Below are 13,978 nucleotides of genomic sequence, written 5' to 3'. Positions count from 1 at the left end.
TTTTATACTCTTAGGTTCCTCTGTTTGTTGCTGGAGGTCTGGAAAATTTTGTCATCAGCAAAAATTTAGATATTTATCTCTTTTTATTCCTTCCACTTCAATTATAACCATTCAGTCTGAAGAACCATATTTTTCAAATTTGTGAAAATTTCTCTTATTATTTTGTTGATAATTCCTTACTTGATATTTTTCATTTGTCTCTTTCTGCTGTATCTCTTATTTAGATGTTGAAATTCTTCATCTGATCCTCTTGGATCTAATATTTTCTCTACTTTTTTCTCCCTCTAGTTTCTTGAATTATGCTTGCAATTTAACTATAATTTTCAAAATTTTTGCAACCTGTTTTTTCTATAATAATACCTTTGCATACATTAACTTTTCATTTCAAAAATTTAAAACATTATAAAAAATTAAAAATGTATAGTATCTAAATAACCACCACCTAATTTTAACAAATGTTAACTTTTTGCCACATTTACCTCTTCCTTTAAACATACATATGTATGTTTTCTTCTGACCAGTTGAAACTAAGCTGCAGAAATAATGACCACCACCCCTAAATATTTTAGAATGCATCTTCTTAAGAATAAGGACTCACATTTATTGATTCTTGGTTTTTTTCTTGTGCTATAAGAGTCTTTATTAAGGAAGTTGGGGCCTAATCTCACATGTTGAAGATTAGGGCCTACTTTTTCTTTTGTTAGATGCAGAGTCTCTGGTTTAATTTCTAGGTCCCTGATCCACTTTGAGTTGAATTTTGTGCATGGTGAGAGATAGGGGTTTAATTTCATTTTGCTGCATATGGATTCCCAGTTTTCCCAGAACCATTTGTTGAAGAGGCTGTCTTTTCTCTAATGTACATTTTTGGCACCTTAGTCTAATATAAGATAATTGTAATTTTCTTGGTGTCCTCTATTCTGTACCATTGGTCTACAAGTCTATTTTGGTGCCAATAATATGATGTTTTTGTTACTTTTGCTCTGTAGTATGGTTTATAGTATATTACTCGTATAATGATGCCATCTACTTCACTCTTCCTGCTAAGGATTGCTTTAGCTCTTCTGGGTCTATTATTTTTCCAGATGAATTTCATGATTACCTTTTCTATTTCTATGAGGAATGCCATTGGGATTTTGATTGGGATTGCGTTACATCTGTATAGTGCTTTTGGTAGTATAGTCATTTTGACAATATTAATTCTGCCTATCCAAGAGCAAGGTGGATCTTTCCATCTTCTAAGGTCTTCTTTGATTTCTTTCTTTAGAGTTCTGTAGTTTTCATTGTATAGATCTTTCACCCTTTCATTAAGTTGATTTTGATTCCCAAGTATTTTATCATTTTTTTGAGGCTATTGTGAATGGGGTAGTTTTCCTCATTTCCCTCTCAGAGGATGTGTCACTGATATACAGAAATGCCTTTGATTTATGGGTGTTGATTTTGTATCCTGCTACTTTGCTGAATTCATTTACTAGTTCTAGAAGTTTTGTGGTGGAGCTTTTTTGGGTCTTCTAGGTATAGAATCATGTCATCAGCAAATAGTGCTAATTTGAGTTCTTCTTTTCCTGTACGTACCCCTTTAATTTCTTTCATATGTCTTTGGGCATAGTCTTACACTTTTTTTTGACACAAGAGGTCCCAGGTTGCCTTGTACCTTCTCTGCCCTGGATGGGGAATCAGCTATTTCTGCAGGAGGCCTGGTTTCTTGAGGTGGGAAATAATATTTAGAAATCAAGATCTCGATGCTAGAAATGATCAGTGCTACCAGGTGTCACTGCTTCTGGATTCTTGCAATAAGTAAAGCCAGGAAAAATCTTTAAATTTTTTTAAAAAATAATTCTAGTTCAAATTTAACCTCATAGGAGTCTAAAAATTTACTTCATATTGGTATTTATTTTTTATAACACTGAACAATTATTGTTTTTTATATCATTGGGGTGACCAATTGCCTTATATTATGCATAAGATAATTTCTAAAATACAGACAACATACATACTGAGTGAGCTTTCACATATCTCTGCAGTTATTTTGTTCTTAGAATATATCATAGTAAGAGCTGGCAGGTTGTTTAGAATGGTAGAGCGCAGTGGTAGAGCGCTTACCTACCCTGAGTGAAATTCTAGGTTAGATTCCCAGCACCACCCAAAACAAGCAAAATGCAACAAAACAAATCACAGTAAGAAAAAGCAGTCAGTTCACTGACTTGAAATAATTCCTATTATCGATTCTATATGGTTATTTTCATTTGTTTCTGTTTGTTTTACATTTTCTGGTTTGCTTTTTGTTTTGTTTTGTTTTTTGGATTGAATTTGATTTTTTTGAGTGTGTAAAACATCCACATTATTGAGCTATCATCTCTCAGCCTTCTGCACCCTGCCTGCTTCGTGATGCTGGGGCTGTGACTCTGCTGACTACATTTCTGTTTTTCCAGCTGGTTCTTGCTATGACTTTCAAATGGGGTACTAGAGGGAGACATCAAGGTTGGAGGATGAAGGAACTTATTCTATCCTGTTTTTTCCCTGTGGGGCTTTGTGTCTGTTTCCTTTTCCTGTGCGTATCACCCAACCTCTGCTTTTTCACCCCCACAGCAGAAGTTTCTTCCCCCAAAATCAGTTGAGTCCAGTTTGCAGATTTTCAAATGCTTGCAAAAGCAGCCTCCTCATACCTTCCTCTCCACAGGTCCCTTGTTGGAGCTCTGAGACCTTAGCACCTCCTGAATGGTGACTTCCCCTCAAAGTTCTAGTTTAGGCTTAGCAGAGCTCGTCTATATTTTAATAATTTATAAAGTTTAGAAATGCTAATGCCTTCTCATTATTTTCCCTGTCTTAAAAGAAGTTACTGATTTTTTAAATTACTGCCATTTTGATACTTTAGGCTTGCTTTTTACCTTTTCAGTTATATAGTTGAATTAGTCCATTTTATTACTGTAATTAAGTACCGGAGGCACACTAACTTTATAAAGAAAAGAGGTATATTTAGTTCATAGGCTGAAAGTTCAAGCAGTGTGGTATATGCTCTATAAAGGGCTACCTCCTTTGGTTTTGTCATCTCATGGCAGTTGGCAATGGCAGATGTAAATGTGGGAAGAAGATATACATTGCCAAATAGAAGCCAGAAAGAATGGTGGTGCCAGACTTAGGCTTTAATAACAACCATCTCCTGAGAACTAAGTAGGGTATCATGAGAAGCACCATAGTCCTTTCCAGTGGCCTGATGATCCCTCACTAAGTCCCACTGCTTAAAGTTCCTGCAATCTTTTTTTTTTTTTAATTAAAAAAATTTTTTTTCCTCCACCATCTTTTGATACCACTTCTTTGGGGACTAGGCTTTCAGCACATGAATTTTTTGGGAAAAAATATCCAAACCATAGTACTAGTTAACTACTCTGTACCTAGTAAATCATTCTTTTTTTTATGTTTGTTATGCATTGAACTAACCTTATTTATTAGTTGACTTAACCTCATTTAGTAGTTGATTGACTAAAATCTTTGTTTTACATTTATTTATTTATTTTATTTTTTAAAATTAGTTGCTCAAAACATTACAATTATATTAAATTCTTTCTGTTTGGATAATGACATGCTTTTATCTTTTTACTAAACCTTAACTTGTAAACATGGTTCACAAATAAAACTCATAAAAGTGGTTACTCAGAAAAATCTTCCATCCCAAGCCCTTGATCCCATTACCATCTATTTCCTAAGAGCTAATCTTTTCATTAGTCATTGTTTTTCTCCTGTGTTTGTTTTGACAAAACTAATAAAACACATACATATTCACTGTTTTAGTCAGCTTATTTGCTGCTATGACTAAATGACCCAACTAGAGCAACTCTAGAGGAGAAAAAGATTGAGGGCTTACAGTTTCACAGGTCTTAGTCTACAGAAGGATGGCTCCAGTCTCCGGGGCTTGAAGTGAGGCAGAACATCATGGAGGAAGAGTGTGACACAGGGAAGCAGAGAGAAATTTGTCTCCACTTACCAGATACAAATATATATCCCAAAGCCACACCCGCAGTTCCCACCTCCTCCAGGTACACCCTCTCAGCCTTCAGTTACCATTCAGTTAATCCCCATCATGGGATTAATTCACTGAATGGGTGTAGACTTTCACAACCCAATCATATCTTCTCTGAACCTTCTTGCATTGTCTCACTTATGAGTTTTTGGGGGACACTGCACATCCAAACCCATAACATTCACACTCACACACATGTTATTTTTTCTCACACATGATATTTTTTCTCTTTTCATTAAAAAACAAATTATACAGGCACTGGGGCAGTGGCTCAGAGGTAGTGCACTTGCCTGGCATGTGTGAAGCACTGGGTTCGATTCTCAGCCCCACATATAAATAAATTAAAAAAAATAAAGGTCTATCAACAACTAAAAAAATTTTAAAAAAACAAATTATACATATATACTGTTCTTCACCTGGCTTTTCATTTAGTAATATGATCCTGGAAATCATTTCTTACCAATTCTTAGAGATTGTTCTCCATTTTGTAGATATGCCATGGTTGTTCTGTTAATTCTGACTGATGGACATTTGGATTGATTTTAGCGTTTCACTTTTGAAAATAATACTATAATAAATAGGTTTGAGCATGTACTTTTGTATTTAAGTTACTGTATTTTTAGCACAGACTCGTAGAAGAGAGATTGATGTGTCAGAGGATAAATAATGTAATATAATATATGTAACAAGATTATTATTATTTTCCAAATATTCTTTCATAGAACTGTGTGGTTTTCCATTCTTATTAGCAATGTGTGGAAGTACTTGTTTCTTTTCAGTTTGGTCAACTAAGTGTGTTGTCAAGTTTTTGGATTTTTGCCTATTCAAGAGGAGAGAAACAGCATCTCAGTGTTGTTTTAATTTGCATTTCTTTTAACTATAGTGAAACCTAAGCACTTTTCATATGTGTCAGGTTCATGTGTATGTCTTTTTCTATGCGCTATCTTTTTATCCCATTTTTCCATTGATTGTTGAATGGTTTAGATACCAGGGATAGCTCTTGTCTGTGATATATATATTGAAAATAGTTCTTCTAGTTTGCAGTTTTCTCTTGTGCCTTTGCTTTCAGTGTTTTTTTTCAATATAAATATTTTCAAAATTTTATATGGTGAAATTTTCAATCTTTCCTTTGATTGTTTATGGGTTCTGAAATAAAGTCAGATAGTCTCCTAGTACTTGCAACCATAGTTTTAATATTGAAGAATTCCTCTGTGTTCTAGAATGTTTCTTCTTTATAGTATGGTGTTGTCATTTCATAAAAGTAATAACTTTTTGTGTCTCACAGTGGATGTCAATTATGGACTTTAAAAGTTCTCTTTTCTTCCCTGAAACATATATTCATCTGAAAACAATTTTTCTGCTTATTTGTCTTTGTCATTCTCTTCCATGGTGCATATTTTTCTTGGATATCTAGTTACTTTTTTATTTAAGAGAGAATTGGAGAACTAGCTGAGAGGTTGTCAATATAAGGACTTCTGTTTGAGTTGAATATTCAGGGACCTTACCTTACATAGCGGGAGGAGCTTCAAGCATCTGAATGAAGGGTACATTTCCTAAGATGCTAAAGAACTCAGCTTTATTAGCTATTCTCACCAGGAGAAGAATTTGTTTTGTCTGTAGGTATATGCCAGGATGTCTGTCTTAGGTATTTTGTGAGTCAGGAAGCTACTATTAGAATATATAGATCTAAATGATTCCCCCTCATGTTACATCCCACTTTATTACTTTCACACTTTGCTATAACTTTAGTTTTTGAATCTAGGGATTTTATAGATTTTTTTATCCCTTACAGTTTCCATGCATATTTTATTCTATCTTCAACATCAGTCTACCAAAAATTTGTTGACGTACCTCATACATGTATTGCCCTCATTTTGTTATGAGCTTATACCTTTTTAAAATCTTTGGCTATCATGTCAATTGTGTGTGATCTAAGAAGGAAGAAAATCATATGTTTACACCATCAAACTTGAACCTGGAGTCTCTGTGTCACTTAAGATTTATGTCACCATCCTATGAATATAAGGGCTCCCTTTTGACTTAGGTTCAGTTCTGGTCAAATAAATCCATCCCATATTGGTGGATATTTAATTTCCTCCATTAAAATAATGAATGACAATCATATGAAGAGTATCTTTTGTGTATATTGTGGGCACTTCCCAAATCATTTCCCTAGGATAAATTCCTATATACAGAAATCTCTTAGGTTTTTTGAGACATGTCCTTCAAAAATGTTATTCCAATTTTATTCCCAGCCAAAGTATGTGAAAGAGTCCCATTTATCAAACCACACTGACAGAGTATATTATTGGTCTTTTAATCTTTGCTAGTTTCAAAAGCAAAGCGATTATTTAATACAAGAATTCCTCTGTTGTTTTTGAGGCAATAGTGATATTTGTCTCCATTTATGGAGCGTATAATTTATGTCATGACTTATATCCCCAATTTTCACAATAGTTCTATATGATGTGAACTACGTATTACAGAAGATCTGAGACTCAGAAATAGCTATTAAATAATTATTCCATATTTGACAGCTTATTGTCAATTGAATGGCTGTGAAATGAATGGCTGGTCTGGGATTTGAACTCATGTCCATGTTATTTCTACAGATAGTTGAAAGCAGAATTTGTGTAGCATTATATTAAAGATCTAAGGTATATTTGTATTTGGCTTGGTGTTATGATTTGGATGTGAGGTGTCCCCCAAAAGCTCTCATGGAGGGAGTGCAAGAAGGTTCAGAGGAGAAATAATTAGGTTGTGAGAGTCTTTACCCAATCAGTGATTTAATCCCCTGGTAGGGATTAACTGAGTGGTAATTGAAGTGGTAGATTGGGGCTGGAGGAGGTGGGAATGGGGTTTGGCTTTGGGTATGTATTAGTATCTGGTGAGGGGACTCTCTCTCTGCTTTCTGATCAACAAGTGAGCTGCTTCCCACTGACACACTCTCCTGCCATGAAGTTCAGCCTTGCATTGAGCTGCAAGGAATGGAGCTGGCCCTCTATGGACTAAGATCTTTGAAATCGTGAGCCCTCAAATAAACTTTTCCTCCTCTACAATTGTTCTGGTCAGATCTGTAAGTCACAGCAGTGAAAAAGTTGACTAAAATAGCTGGTGATAATAGGATTGGAAATAAATCTCCTATATAGTCATGATGATTGCTCCTTCTGAAAAGGCCTTGAAGAATTGTGACCTTTGCATTCTTATGTCACTTGTAATCCCAAGTGACATATTGTGGGCTTCTTTGCCCCATTGTTAGACATTGCTCACTATTGGTAGAAAATATTGATTTTATTGGTTGAAGGAATTAAATCCTCACATGCTTTTCAATTATGTACTTCTAAGTAATAAATTACCTCAAAACGTAAAGATTTAAACCAGTAAACTTTTATTTTCTCCCAATTTCTGTTGGAAATTGCAATGGTCTAAATTTTTGTGTTCCCTCCAAATTTATATGCTGAAATTCTAGTCCCCAAGATGATTGTTTTAAGAGGCAGATCCTTTAGGAGATGCAGTCAGAATCCTCATGAGTGGGATTAGTGCCTATATTAGTCCATTTTTGTTTCTCTAACAGAGTATTGGAGACTGAATAATTTTTAAACAATAGAAGTTTATTTATTTTATAGGTCTAGAGGCTTGGAAGTATAAGATGATGGTACTATAATCTGGGGAGGACCTTCATGCTGTGTTATCACATGGTGGAAAGAAGATCAAGAGATTGTGAGTTAGAGAGTAGAGAGATAAACATATCCTTTTATCAGGAGCCCACACTCACAATAACTAATTCAATCTACAATTATGGCATTAATCCATTTATGAGGGTAGAGCCCTCCTTACCTAATCACTTAAATAACTCATTTCTTAAAGTCATTGCAATGGCAATTTAATTTCAACATAAGTTTTGGAGGGAACATTCAAGTAAATAATAGTTTCTTTTAAAAGAGACCTTTTGCATCAAGGAGGACAAACCTAAAGTCATTCAATGATCCATGAAATGGGTCTTCTCTAGACATTGAGTTGTCTGGGCCTTGATCTTGATTTTTTAAGCCTTCAGATCTGTGAAAAATAAATTTTTGATGTTTATAAGCCACCCAATCTATGGTATTATATTATATCAGTCCAAATATGAAGATTGAATTTCTGAAGTAGTTTAACTGATTTTAGCTCAGACAGAAATTACACTACGGTGTTGGCCAAGAATATAGTTATTTGAAGTCTTGACTGAGACTGGAGAATTTTCTTCCACAATGATTTACTCACATGGCTGGCAAGTTAGTACTGCAGTTAGTACTGATTGGGAGACCCCAGTTCCTTACACATGAACCTCTCCACAGTGCTTGGGCATCCTCTCAATATGGCAACTGGCTTCCTATAGAATAATGACCTGAATATGACCTGAAAAAAGTGAGGCTGAAACTGCAATGTCTTTTATGAACCAGTCTGGTAAGTTACAATGTCAGTCAAGTAAAACCCTATTTGCTACACAGGTCAGTCTCAGTCAATGAGGGCAGGAACAACACAAGAGCATGAACATTAGAAGGCCAGCATCATCAGAGAGCATCCTGAAGCCTGGAGACCACACATGGATAGGTAAAATTCAGGCAAGCAGTGGATTCAAGAAACAATAGACAATGCTAAAGATCTTCCAACCATAGTAAGTTTGAGTAAATTACAGAAGGATTCATACTCACATGTAACTGAATCATTATCTCTATTTGTAGCATTAAGTAAAAAGTATGGTTAGATATTTTTGGGAAATGAATGTAAATGTTTGTACCAAATGGTTGTCCTTCAGTCTCAACATTTATTCAACAAATATTCAGTGTAACTTTCAGTGCTAGACAAGGAACTAGGCGAATTTACTTAAACCCTACAACCATATTTGCATTTTATTTAACATTGCATTGTTTACATTTTACAGATGAAGAAACTGAGCCTAAGAAAGATGAAGTGAACAACCTGGCTACTCAATTAAGAAGTGATAGAGTTGAGCTTCCTGGGGGGTCTGCTCTGTTTTGTGTTGTTGCCCACCAAAGACTTCAGTCTGGGAGCTGCAGTTCTACCGTTGGTAATGAGATAAAGACATGGTGAGAACAGATACTTTGGAACAGACTTTTAGTCTCCTAAACATCCTAGTAGAAAATTAACAGGAACTTCTCCTTCTGAGAATACAGGAAGAAATTGGGTTATAACCACAAAACAACAATATCTGTTTCTGAGAAAGAAGAAATTCCTTTGCTTTCAACATCCTTTGGCTCAACCAAGTAATAATGTTGGTTTTTATCCCAAACTCCAGAAAACATCACTGATTCTCTACTTTTGGAACAGTCCCCTGCTTCCTGTTTCCCAATAAAAGAGAAATAGACTTTCAGCAAATCAGCTACAATTTTTTTAAAGGCAAAAATTTTCTCAATAATCTGCTAATATTTCCATTGGCTTGAAAGTCACTAATTGGTCCACAAAGTATAAATTTTTCAGGAGCAATATTAACCTATTTTAAGCTTGGCATAGTCATGTAAACTCAAAATGCTGATTCAATTTAATGGACATGTTGGTGATTGATGTTAAACTATCGTATAACACTTCAGTGCCTTAGGACGTCAGGTTCAACTGGGTGGAATTCACTTGGGATTAGATTTTAAAGTGCTTTTAGAATTAATTCTGAGTTTTAACACATTCACAACAAGTGTGACTATATTCTTCACCAGTGAGGGTGGTTGTGTCCTGCTTGCAAGATTTTTATTTTATTTTTTTGTGGTGTTGGGGAATTGAACCCAGGACCTCATGCTTTCCATGTAAGCACTGAGTCACATCCCCAGGCCTTGATAGATTTTTAAAGAGAGATGACATTGGAGGACTGTCCAACTAGAAACTGGAAACTAGTTTCATTTAGTCTGTTATTTGTCTTTTCTTTAAATTTTTTTATTTTAATTTGTTATATATGATAACAGAATGCATTACAATTCATATTACATATATAGAGCACATTTTTTCATATCTCTGGTTGTATATATAGTCACACCATTCATGTCTTCATACATGTACTTAGGGAAATGATGTCCATCATATTATTATTGATGTGGCTGTGTCCCTGTAATATGCTGTTTTTAAGTCCTTTGGGTATAAACTGAGGAGTGGGATAGCTGGGTCAAAATGTGGTTCCATTTCAAGTTTTCCAAGAAATCTCCATACTGCTTTCCATATTGGCAGTCCAATTGCAAATCTCCATACTGCTTTCCAATTTGCAGTCCCACAAGCAAAGTATGAGTGTACCTTTCCCCCCACATCCTCACCAACACTTATTGTTGTTTATATTCTTAATAGCTGCCATTCTGACTGGAGTGAGATGAAATCTTAGAGTAGTTTTGATTAGCATTTCTCTAATTGCTAGTGATGATGAGTATTTTTTCATATATATGTTGATTGATTGTATATCTTCTTCTGAGAAGTGTCTGTTCAGTTTCTTGGCCCACTTATTGATTGGGTCATCTGGTTTTTTGGTGCTTAGCTTTTTGAGTTCTTTATATACCCTAGAGATTAATGCTCTATCTGACGTGTGAGGGGTAAAAATTTGCTCCCAAGATGGTAGGCTCTCTATTTACCTCACAGATTATTTCTTTTGCTGAGAAGAAACTTTTTAGTTTGAGTATATCCCATTTATTGATTCTTGGTTTTAATTCTTGCGCCATAGGAATCCTATTAAGAAAGTTGGGGCCTAATCCCACATGATGAAGATTAGGGCCTACTTTTTCTTCTACTAGACACAGAGTCTCTGGTTTATTTCCTAGGTCCTTGATCCACTTTGAATTGAGTTTTGTGCATGATGAGAGATAGGGGTTTAATTTCATTTTGTTCCATATGGATTTCCAATTTTCAAAGCCATTTGTTGAAGAGGCTATCTTTTCTCCAATATGTATTTTTGGTGCCTTTGTCTAATATAAGATAACTGTAATTATGTGGGTTAGTCTCTGTAACCTCTATTCTGTACCATTTGGTCTACCAGTCTATTTTGGTGTCAATACCCTGATGTTTTTGTTACTATTGCTCTGCAGTATAGTTTAAGGTCTGGTATAGTGATGCCACTTGCTTGACTCTTCTTGATAAGGATTGCTTTAGCTATTCTAGATCCCTTATTTTTTCAGATGAATTCTTTTCTTACCACCCTATATACGTTTGTTCTTATACTATTAATTCTCTGCTATAACATTCTGTTTTTTGTCTTTAAATTATATATTTGTACCTAGTCAGTTCATATATTTATTATCTGTTTTTCCTCTAGAATATAGGCTGTGTCAACATGGCTAATATATCTGCTTTTGCTCACCACTTTTACCCAGCATTCAGCCAGTACTTGAGATATAATCAGAGATTAGAATGGTCATTCATTATGAGTTAATAAGTGTTCATGAAATATTCAAGTGTAGACTAGCAGACAATACAAATACTCAGCCCTGGGCATGTAAGCTCTTTCAACAGGCCTCTATGGTCTTGTTTTTTTTCTTTTGGGCCACTGAATTCTGCTTTCTAGCCATAAAGGGGATTGGTAGAGCTTGGAAAGAGCAGCTGTTAAGCACTCAGTAATTGGAGTGGGTATATCAATACCCCAGCTTCCTTTCTCTTGGGTAATTTTAAACTGATTCTACCTAATGCTGTCTCTGTGTGTATTTTAAATGTGGTTCCAATGATTCTTTATACACGGTGAACTGCAACCTAACTTGACATATAAACACACCATGACCTCTTTTTGTAGCAAGTAGTCAAATCGCAGCTAATCACAAGTGGTCAAAGTTCCAAACCATGTGCAAATAAGATGGACAGGAGCTCTAACAACTCAAGCTATCTCTGTACCTTCCTTCCTGTTTCTCTGTGTTACTTTTTTTTTTTTTTTTGCTGACAATAAATATAACCTACTTAGGTGGTAGTGCCAGGCATTCAGAGCCATTTTTGGTCTGGCCTGCTGCCTGAGTCTAGAATCACAAACAGAATATTTAACACCTGAAAAACTAAATGTGTTGTAGTTTTCTTTTCCAACTGTGGAATGACTCTGAGAAATTTTTACACCGACTTTAAGGTTGACCCAGCAGAAATGCTTCATCACTCACAGTGCTAGCTGCCTCAATGCCTCACCCTTTAATAGCTGCTTTCCATTCAGTCCATGTTTCACTTTCTAGCTTCCCTACAATGTCCCAGTTATTTACCAAATAAACACTGCATTTGAGTCCTTGTTTCAGGGTCTGCTTCTGGAGAACCCAGCCAAGACAGATGTGGAAAAAAGTTTTCACAACAGCTTTACAAAAGTTCACAAAAGTTTCTTGTATTCTATTTCTAAAGGAGGGAACATGTACATCTATTTTGAAATGTTAATAAGTGTTAATAAGTAAGTTGGAAAAACATCACTTTCTTTCCTAAAACATAGTACTTTTTTTTCTTTTTTTGCATTTTATAATTATGTCAACTTGAACACATTATTTTATTAAATTCCTTTTTTCCCCTCTTTCAACTTTGGTTTTTAATGTGTATTACATTTCTGGACCACCATCTGAGTCATCATGCAGAAATATGGTTAAAAACTGAACAGTCATATGTAGCAAGCTTACTATAGAAAAAGCATGAAGCTATTCTGGAGGATCCAAATTTAAACTAGATGTTTGCCCTCATCCCTCAGGAGCTCAGGGTCTTGTAGTGGAGAGAATAGCACATACACTGAAACGAGGGCCAGTGCTGTATGAGGTAAAAGGAATGTGCAATAAGGTCTCAGTAGAGTAAAAAGAACTCTGGTGAGGAATTGTGCAGGGCTTTCTGGGGATGGAACCTGAAGGAGAAGTTATTCTTTAGGGGTGGGGGCCTTAGGGACAAAATTATAAGGTTGGAAAATACAATGTATGAAGACAGGACAGATTCTATTCTGATTTTACAGAAGGAGGGAGTTATGGTAAATAAGGTTGGAAGGCAGAAATAAATCTTTCTAAAATCCTTTATATTAAGAAGAAAAATTCATAAATCTGGCCAAACTGTCACAATTCCAGTGAGCCTGTTATTTTCCCACTCAGAGGGCAGTCCTCAGCTGGTTCTTAGATATCCTGTTGGTATTACTCATTCCTATTCAAATTCCTGCCCCTCTGGAATTTGAAGCGGAGCTTACAGTTGTCTAGATCAGAAGTCTGCAAACTTTTTCTGGAAAAGACAGAAATGGTATAAATTAAGCTCTGTGGGCTATATGGTTCCTTTGCAACTACTTAACTCTGTCATTGTTAGCAGGAAATTAGTCATAGGCAATGTGAATAGGAATGAGTGTGGCTGTGTTCCAGTAAAACTTTATTTATAAAAATAGCTAGATTTGGCTGATAAGCTACATTTTGTTGACCCCCAAATAGATAAACTTTAGCCATGCTAAATTGTCTCAAGTGACTTACTCTTTTCTTTTTCGGTAGTACTGGCAATTGAACCTAACAGCTTTTGTGTGCCAGGAAAGTGCTTGACTTCTGAGTCCTTTTTATTTTTTACTTTGAGATAGCATCTTTCTAAGTTGTTCAAGCTGACCTTGATCTTGAAATCTTGCCTCAGCCTCCGAGTACCTGGGATTACAGGAGTGTGACCCTGTACCCTGTTTGACTTCTGAATATTTGCATTTCAACTTAGTCCTCCAAGCTTTAACATGAAAGGCACTAACAGAGCTAAAGGAGAATAACAGGCAGTGAGATAGAAATACTGGGAATTGCAGGCCCGGCCCAGATCTGCCCACACCAACCTGCATGGGACCCAGTCTCATAGTAGGCCTGGGGCCATCCCACCACCAGCAGACACACACCAGAGCTCAGGCTTTGGCACAGGACTACCTCTTCTGAATGGCAGGCCACCACAGGAGCTCAGGCCCAGCCCAGATCCATCTACAATGACATATGTGGACCACAGGCCCAGGGTAGGTACAAGTCCCTCCCCCACCCCCACCTGGGAGTCCAAGCC

This window comes from Marmota flaviventris, chromosome 13 (assembly GCF_047511675.1).
Source record: "Marmota flaviventris isolate mMarFla1 chromosome 13, mMarFla1.hap1, whole genome shotgun sequence".
NCBI lineage: Eukaryota > Metazoa > Chordata > Mammalia > Rodentia > Sciuridae > Marmota > Marmota flaviventris.
This window is presented reverse-complemented; position numbering follows the sequence as displayed.